The sequence below is a fragment of the Condylura cristata genome, unplaced genomic scaffold, assembly GCF_000260355.1.
Source record: "Condylura cristata isolate star-nosed mole 26May11 unplaced genomic scaffold, ConCri1.0 scaffold00012, whole genome shotgun sequence".
NCBI classification, from domain to species: Eukaryota; Metazoa; Chordata; class Mammalia; order Eulipotyphla; family Talpidae; genus Condylura; species Condylura cristata.
Window position 1 is genome coordinate 12,962,712 of NW_004567113.1, and position 6,541 is coordinate 12,969,252.

The 6,541-nt window shown below is 44.5% G+C and overlaps 1 protein-coding gene across 2 annotated transcripts in view; it reads left to right on the forward strand.

Annotated features, from left to right (window-relative positions):
- The first annotated feature begins 232 nt into the window (after window positions 1–232).
- LIN54 (lin-54 DREAM MuvB core complex component) overlaps window positions 233–6,541 on the forward strand; it is a 75,639-nt gene continuing 69,330 nt past the window's right edge. Inside the window, exon 1 of one of the 2 annotated variants that reach the window (XM_012724254.1) lies at window positions 233–308. The gene's annotated coding sequence lies outside the window, so the exon portion shown is untranslated. Of the gene's footprint in view, window positions 309–2,283; window positions 2,561–6,541 lie in introns of those variants that run through there. The other variant, XM_004681151.2, reaches the window with a different exon arrangement.

The window sequence follows — 6,541 nt, forward strand, 5'->3', positions numbered from 1 at the left end:
GGGAGCTCACTCCCCGCGCCTTGCGGAATGACGCCAACTGGGTTGCCAAGGGAGGAGCAAGTAAGCACGGAAGGGGCGGGGCGAAGCCTGGCGGCCGGGAGGCGGGGCTGGTGGAGTGGAGGGGCGGGCTGAGAGGGGCGCGCGGGCGGGGAGGGCCCGGCGTATTATGGGATGCGGCGGTGGAATGGCGCTGGGCGCGTGATTTTGAACAAACCCGGGTCTGTGTCTCGGAGGCGCCGCCGCCGCCGCGGCTGCTGGGAGCCCAGGGAGCGCGGCGCGAGGAGAAGGCGGCGGCGCCGCCGACTTTGGTGAGTGTCAGTCCCCGGGGTGGAGGCATCCTTGCGGGCGGGCGGGCGGGAAGGGGACGCCGGCTCCCGCTGCGGGTGGTGGCGCAGGCGGCGGGCGCCGGACCTCCCCCTCCCGGAGGCTAGGCTGGTGGGTCGTGGCAGACCGCGGGAACCTGCCGGCTGGCAGCCGTCGAGCCTTGTCCCTGGGCCGCAGGGGGCGGGAGGATCCTCCGGACTCGGCCCCTTCCCGCCCGCACCGGGGAGGACGGCTGTCACCCAGCCCGGCCCGCGCTCGGCGGGCAGCCGGCCCTTCCCGGCGGTCTAGAGGAAGGGCTCCGAGGCTGTTGGTTGACACGCACCCTGCTCGGCCCGAGAACCCGGCCGTGTCGGCCCCGGGTTTCTGGGAACCGGTTTTGCTGCTGTGTCACTTTGTACCAGCCCCTCCTTTCCCTGCTGCCCGCCGCCCCGTTCTTCCTACGCCCCTTTGTATGGTGTCTTCTTCCTGTGTGTCCGTTTTCCTCGCGAAGCCCACCAGCCAAATGTCATAATGTTCCCGAGGTGCACGGGGGAAGGGAGCGGGCTGGGTCTTAGCTTGGCCCAGCAACGGTAAATACGCACCAGGGTGCGGGTGGACGGGGCTGGCGGTGGGCAAATAAAGTTTAAAGAGGAAGAAATGGTACTCTCAGCTCTGGCAGGCTGCATCTAGAAACGACGATTGGATTGGGTGGTAGCTAGCTAGCACTCGTTTAAGCCTGAACCTACTAATTTTAGATGAAGTTGTCATCCACGCAAGGTAAGGGAATGAAATCGCTTTTCGACGTCTGTCTTACTCTTCTTACACTAACTTTTTGGAAAGATAGTAAGTGGCCGTACTCGTAATTCAATTTGGTCTTTTCAGGTGGGTGTCTTTGAGCTGTTGTGGTTGAATGGCAGGATAGAATTCAGCGTTTGAATGGATGATTATGAAATATTTCAGAAATGCACTAAAGTAGTCGACTTTATTTAAAATATTCTGGTCTTCTAAGAAGCCTTGACGCTTAATTTTTTTTTCCTTAGGTGATTAATATTACTTAGGTTCTCTTAGTTATTAAGCTGCATATTGAGAAGAACTGATAGGTGGATGGATAACTTTGGGGTCTTTTTCTAAAAGCAAGCTGTTTATTTTTTTCTGTATTGGACAAATTTAGCAGTAGTGATTTTTTTTAATGTGTTTGACTTAGATCCTAAAATGTTTGACAAAGAATTTTGGTTTAGAGGTCTATTTTCCATGTTTGGAAGTTAGTTTTTCAATCTAAATGCGCTTTGACGTTTTAAACCATGGACAAATTGAGTGTCAATGTCGATGGACAGAAATGATCAGATGAAATTAACTGGGAAGAAAAATAGTTCGGAACTTTATTTTAAAAACCATATGTTTGACTACAGTATGTGCATGAGGATCAATGCCTGTAATTTACAAATGTGTCAGAGAGGTCAGGTGCTTTTGGAAATAGCTCAGCCTGTCAAAGTAGTGCTGACTGTGAAGGAAAGCGTCAGAGTTGGTGAATGACATGAAAGGTCTTGATTAGGTTTATAGTGGACACAGTGAATAAACAAAACACATTCCATCATCTCTCTTCAGTTGCTTTCTGAAAATAAAAGAGTTTGGGTTCTTTATTGTCCTTATGCCGCCTTCCTCATGGCTTTTGCTTTTCAAAACAAAAATATGCCACACTCGGGACCCCGCGGGTAGCTAGACTTCCTTTCGCTTTGCAGCCGGACCCGCAGAACCATTTTCTTGTTGTGGGGTGAAAGGTCTCGGCGTGGGCTGTTGTGTGCATTTGTATCTCCCTGTGCATTTGAAGGTTGGCGGGGCCGGCGGGAGGCTTCCCCGGATATGTGGGTGTGCGCCTCTTGGGAGGGGAGGGCGGTGGAGGGGAGGAGGAGGAAGGGGGAGGTTACTGGCGGCGGCGGCGGCGGCGGCCCGGGCTCGGGCTGTCGGGGAAGCTGCTGAGCTGTGATGGTGATGACGAGGTGAAAATGGCGGATCTTTCGAAATACAATCCCGGCCCCTGACATACCAGAGGCGGCGGCAGCGGCGGCGTCGCCGCCCCGGCTCCCTCCTCGGCCCCGCTGGTCCCCTGTAGCGCTCCAGTTTGGGCAAACTGGGAAAGGAAGCAACTGGACAGACCGTGCACAGGCAAAACAAGCACCTCCCGGGCTCAGAATTGCCCGGGACCTTCTGGAGCCCCCACCTCGGAGCCGGAGGGAGGAGAAAGCGGCAGCCGCCGGAGGTAGAGCAGAAGGGGATACCCGAGGGCTTTTCTGTCTTGAGAGATCATTTTGGAAGGAGGGTGGTTGGGGGGAGAGAATTGCGTTTGGATCAAGGAATGATTAGTCCTGAGTGCGAAGAATCAGTAGCTTCGTAATGACATCAACATTATTCTTTGAGTGTTAAGAGGAATCGAGTTTGCTCTTAGACCCAAGGCTGCTGCTGAGGCCTAGAGCAACCGCTAGCACTTACCATGATTTCCTGATACAATATTTAAAAATCTATTCTGGGGGGTGTCGGTTTGATGGTGTTTCTCAGTTTTGGGGGTTGTATGTTTCTTTAGGGAAGCAGAGCATTGACGTTTTATTTTGCATTTAAGCTCTCTGTCTCAGATCATAGTCTGTAACTTGTTGGGGTGGGGTGTGGATGCTCACATCTTTTGAGCATCTGAACCAGTTTTGTAACAAAATTGTTGTCTTTTCCTTTTATGCCTGTCATCAGTACAGTGACCCCATTGCCCCTGCCAATTGACAAATAGCAATTAAGAAACTGTCAGGCATAATAGGTAGGTAGGTAGGTAGGTAGATAGATAGATAGATAGATAGATAGATAGATAGATAGATAGATAGATAGATAGATAGACAGATAGATAATTAATAGACATCTATGTTTCTCCCCTTCCCTGCCACCTCTGCTGCTACCCCCAATTTATTACATGAATCTAGAGTATAAAGTTATGGAAGATTTTGCAGTAGATTTTATAATCCAAGTGAAATACAGTCTGGGAGCACTATTTTGGTAACAAGTTTTACCTTCATTTTTAAGAAGGAAACTATGATGGTCTGATCATACATTTGATGTGAGTATATTAAGTTGGTAAGGATGAATTGAAGACTGTCTTAATGTAAATACTAGACTTGGTAGCTCATTGTTTAAAGAATTGGAGAAATGGTTTGATTGACCTTATGACAGCCATAATTTTGTGACTTTTCCTAAAGATGCATGTATATGTTAGATTGTGCTGCTAAACTCTCTCTTTGAGCATAGCTGTAATGGTACTGAAAAGTTACATGTGAACCAAATTTTTATACATTAATTTGGGGACTTTTTCCCCCTTGCATTAGTAGAGGAAGTTCAGGCTAGTGACACTGGGTATGAAAGTGAACAGAGATGTGGATATTTAAAGTATGCCTACTGGTAATGTTCATGATTAGCAGTTATTTTTCTTCTTATGGTTTCTTACAAAGAGATGATGTCATACTGTGTCATATAGCATGTATTTTTTCATAGAAGTATTTGTATGCATGTGTATGACTGGCATTTGGCTTTAACTCAGCAGAAGAAAAAGGATCAAAAGACTTTTTTGGGAATAACTAAGATACGCAGTTTAATTTAAAACTCATTTGATATTGGCCTTTAGAAATTTGATTTTTTTTTTAAAGATTTATTTATTTTTTCATACAGAACTGGGGTACAGGCCAGAGATGCGGAGGGTGAGAGGATTCACCAGAGACAGAGTGGGGAGCAGAACAGGCAGATCAAGGAAGTACACTGCTGAGGGGAGCAGCGGGCGGGTCAGGAGAGGTCTGCCACACTATGTGGTCTCCTCCGGAGCAGACAGGAATCGAACTCATGCAGAAGTGGCTTTAGCGTCTCAGTGGAGTGCTTTAACCCGCTGTGCCACCAGGGAGGGCCTAGAAATTTGATTTTTTAAGAATAGCTTTTATGTTGTAGTTACTTGGTGAATTGCAACCAACTGCTAAATTAGTAGTAAATTATGAATTTTAAACATAATCAATATAAAGAGATTACGATATATTTTTGTTAATTTTTTTTCTCTTTTAATCACAGAGGGTTGTTGTCTTTTGTGGTTTTATTTTTAAAGGTTGTGATTAGAAATTGTGATTAGAAATTATTGTGATTAGAAATTGTCTATTAATAATTAGAATTAACGTTGTGTTAGATATGAAAGAATAGTTATGCCATTGGAAATAGCCTGGCATCTATTTTGGGAGAGAGTAGCATTGTAAATTTTACTTTTTTCAAACTTTACAATTGGGTGGCTGCATATTGTGCTAGGGATAGGGGATGCCTAATAGCAATTTCTTAGGAAATTCAAGTTTAGGAATCCCTGGAGGTAATTTTGGAAGCATAGATTTGGTAGGGCTTGAGAGTTGCAGAAAACTTTTATGTAGGAGAGTGACAGTCTTGGAGATGCATTCGGGAAATGAATTCTTTGACTTTTATGTTAGGTGTGTTGTAGCTTAGAAGAGATGGAGATAAAAATAATGTAATAGCCCCAAGCTTTGGAGATTTCAAAACTTGAGGGCAGTGGCAAGAGGACAAAGTGAAGGTGTGACCTGCATAATGATATGTAACAGGTTTTCATATGAGTTTCTGGTGTGCCACATAACCATCTTCACAATAACCCTTCCATATACTGAGGCTTAGATTATTGCTTGGGGTTACATGATAAGCATGAAAATGGATCTTTTTTATTTGAATCCCCATGTTTTACCCATCATGCTCATCTTAACATGAATAACCTGTTGTCACCCTTTAAAGGGAAAAGTATATTGTGACTACCAATATTAGATTAAATAATTTTGTTTTATTAAATTATTTAATTTTAGTTGTATATAAATGTTCCTTATGCTTATTGCTTTTATGCAAATATAAACCAAAATAAATATATAAATGTAATTTAGACAAAACTGTAACTGAAATGTAGATAAAATTACAAATAAAGACAAAAACTGTATTTCAAAGTAACTTAAATTTAGGGTGATGGATGATGCTACTTCGCTGAAATGAAATCTTTGTGTTGTGAATTTAGTATCATATATTTCAGCAAGGCAAGCAGTTTTCTATATACTTTAAATCCTGTGATAACTCAGTTCCTGCATCACTTTTGTGTGCTTGAATGCGGTAAAGCTTTCCTCCTTATGTCACAAATTAGGTCATCTGACTTTCATGGCATAACTATTTACCTTATAAGACCTCTGTATCTCTTTATCCCATCCTAGGCTGGTATCATTGATTGTGGTGTGAAGCAGTACCATATAATCCAGAATATACTTTTAAAAATGTATTTTTGAAATGAAAACAGACTTTTCATATCTTTCTCAGAACTCATGGCTTAAAGACTACTAACCCCAGTTGAGAAATGTAGTTTTGTACCTAGTTTTTGAGTTGTTTGATTTTAGAAATCAAAATTAAAATCCAAATGGTATAGCTATTAGTTAGTGATGATGGTGAACTCCAGATACAAAAGTATTAATTCTTAAACCCGGAAATATTTCTGTATGAGCAATGACAAATTATTTTTTAAGGATTTATTTATTTATGCATACAATAGCTGGGGTATAGGCCAGAGCAGGGAGAGAGAGGAGGAGTAGGGATAGAGGTATTCACCAGAGACAGAGTGGGGAGCAGAACAGGCAGATCCACTGAAATACTCTGCTGAAGGAAGCAGCAGACAAGACGTAGAGGACTGCTATGCCATGTGGGTCAGCTCTCTGGGATATAACTCATGGTATAGTGCTGCTTATAGCTTGATGGTGGTGAGGCTTAACTTAACCCTTGTGCCACCAGGGAGGCCCCTGATAAATTATTCATCTGTATTGTGGTGATAGGTCATTACTTAATATCTTTATATGCAAGAATGAAAACAGTTGTTTACCTAGGTTGTCCACTTGTAATTGAGAAAACAATAGTGTTTCAGCACTGATAAGAATCTATGAGAGGACCCTCCCTGGTGGCCCAGTGGGTTAAAGTGCAACACTAATAAGCTAAAGCCACTTCCACATGAGTTCAATACCCGCCAGCCTGCCAGGGAGGTGACCCACATGGCGTGGCAGACCTCTCCTGACCTACCTGCTGCTCCCCTCAGCAGTGTACTTCATCGATCTGCCTGTTCTGCACCCTCACTCTGTCTCTGGTGAATCCTCTCACTACTCCTGCACCTACCTCTGGCCTGTATGTATACCCCAGTTCTGTATGC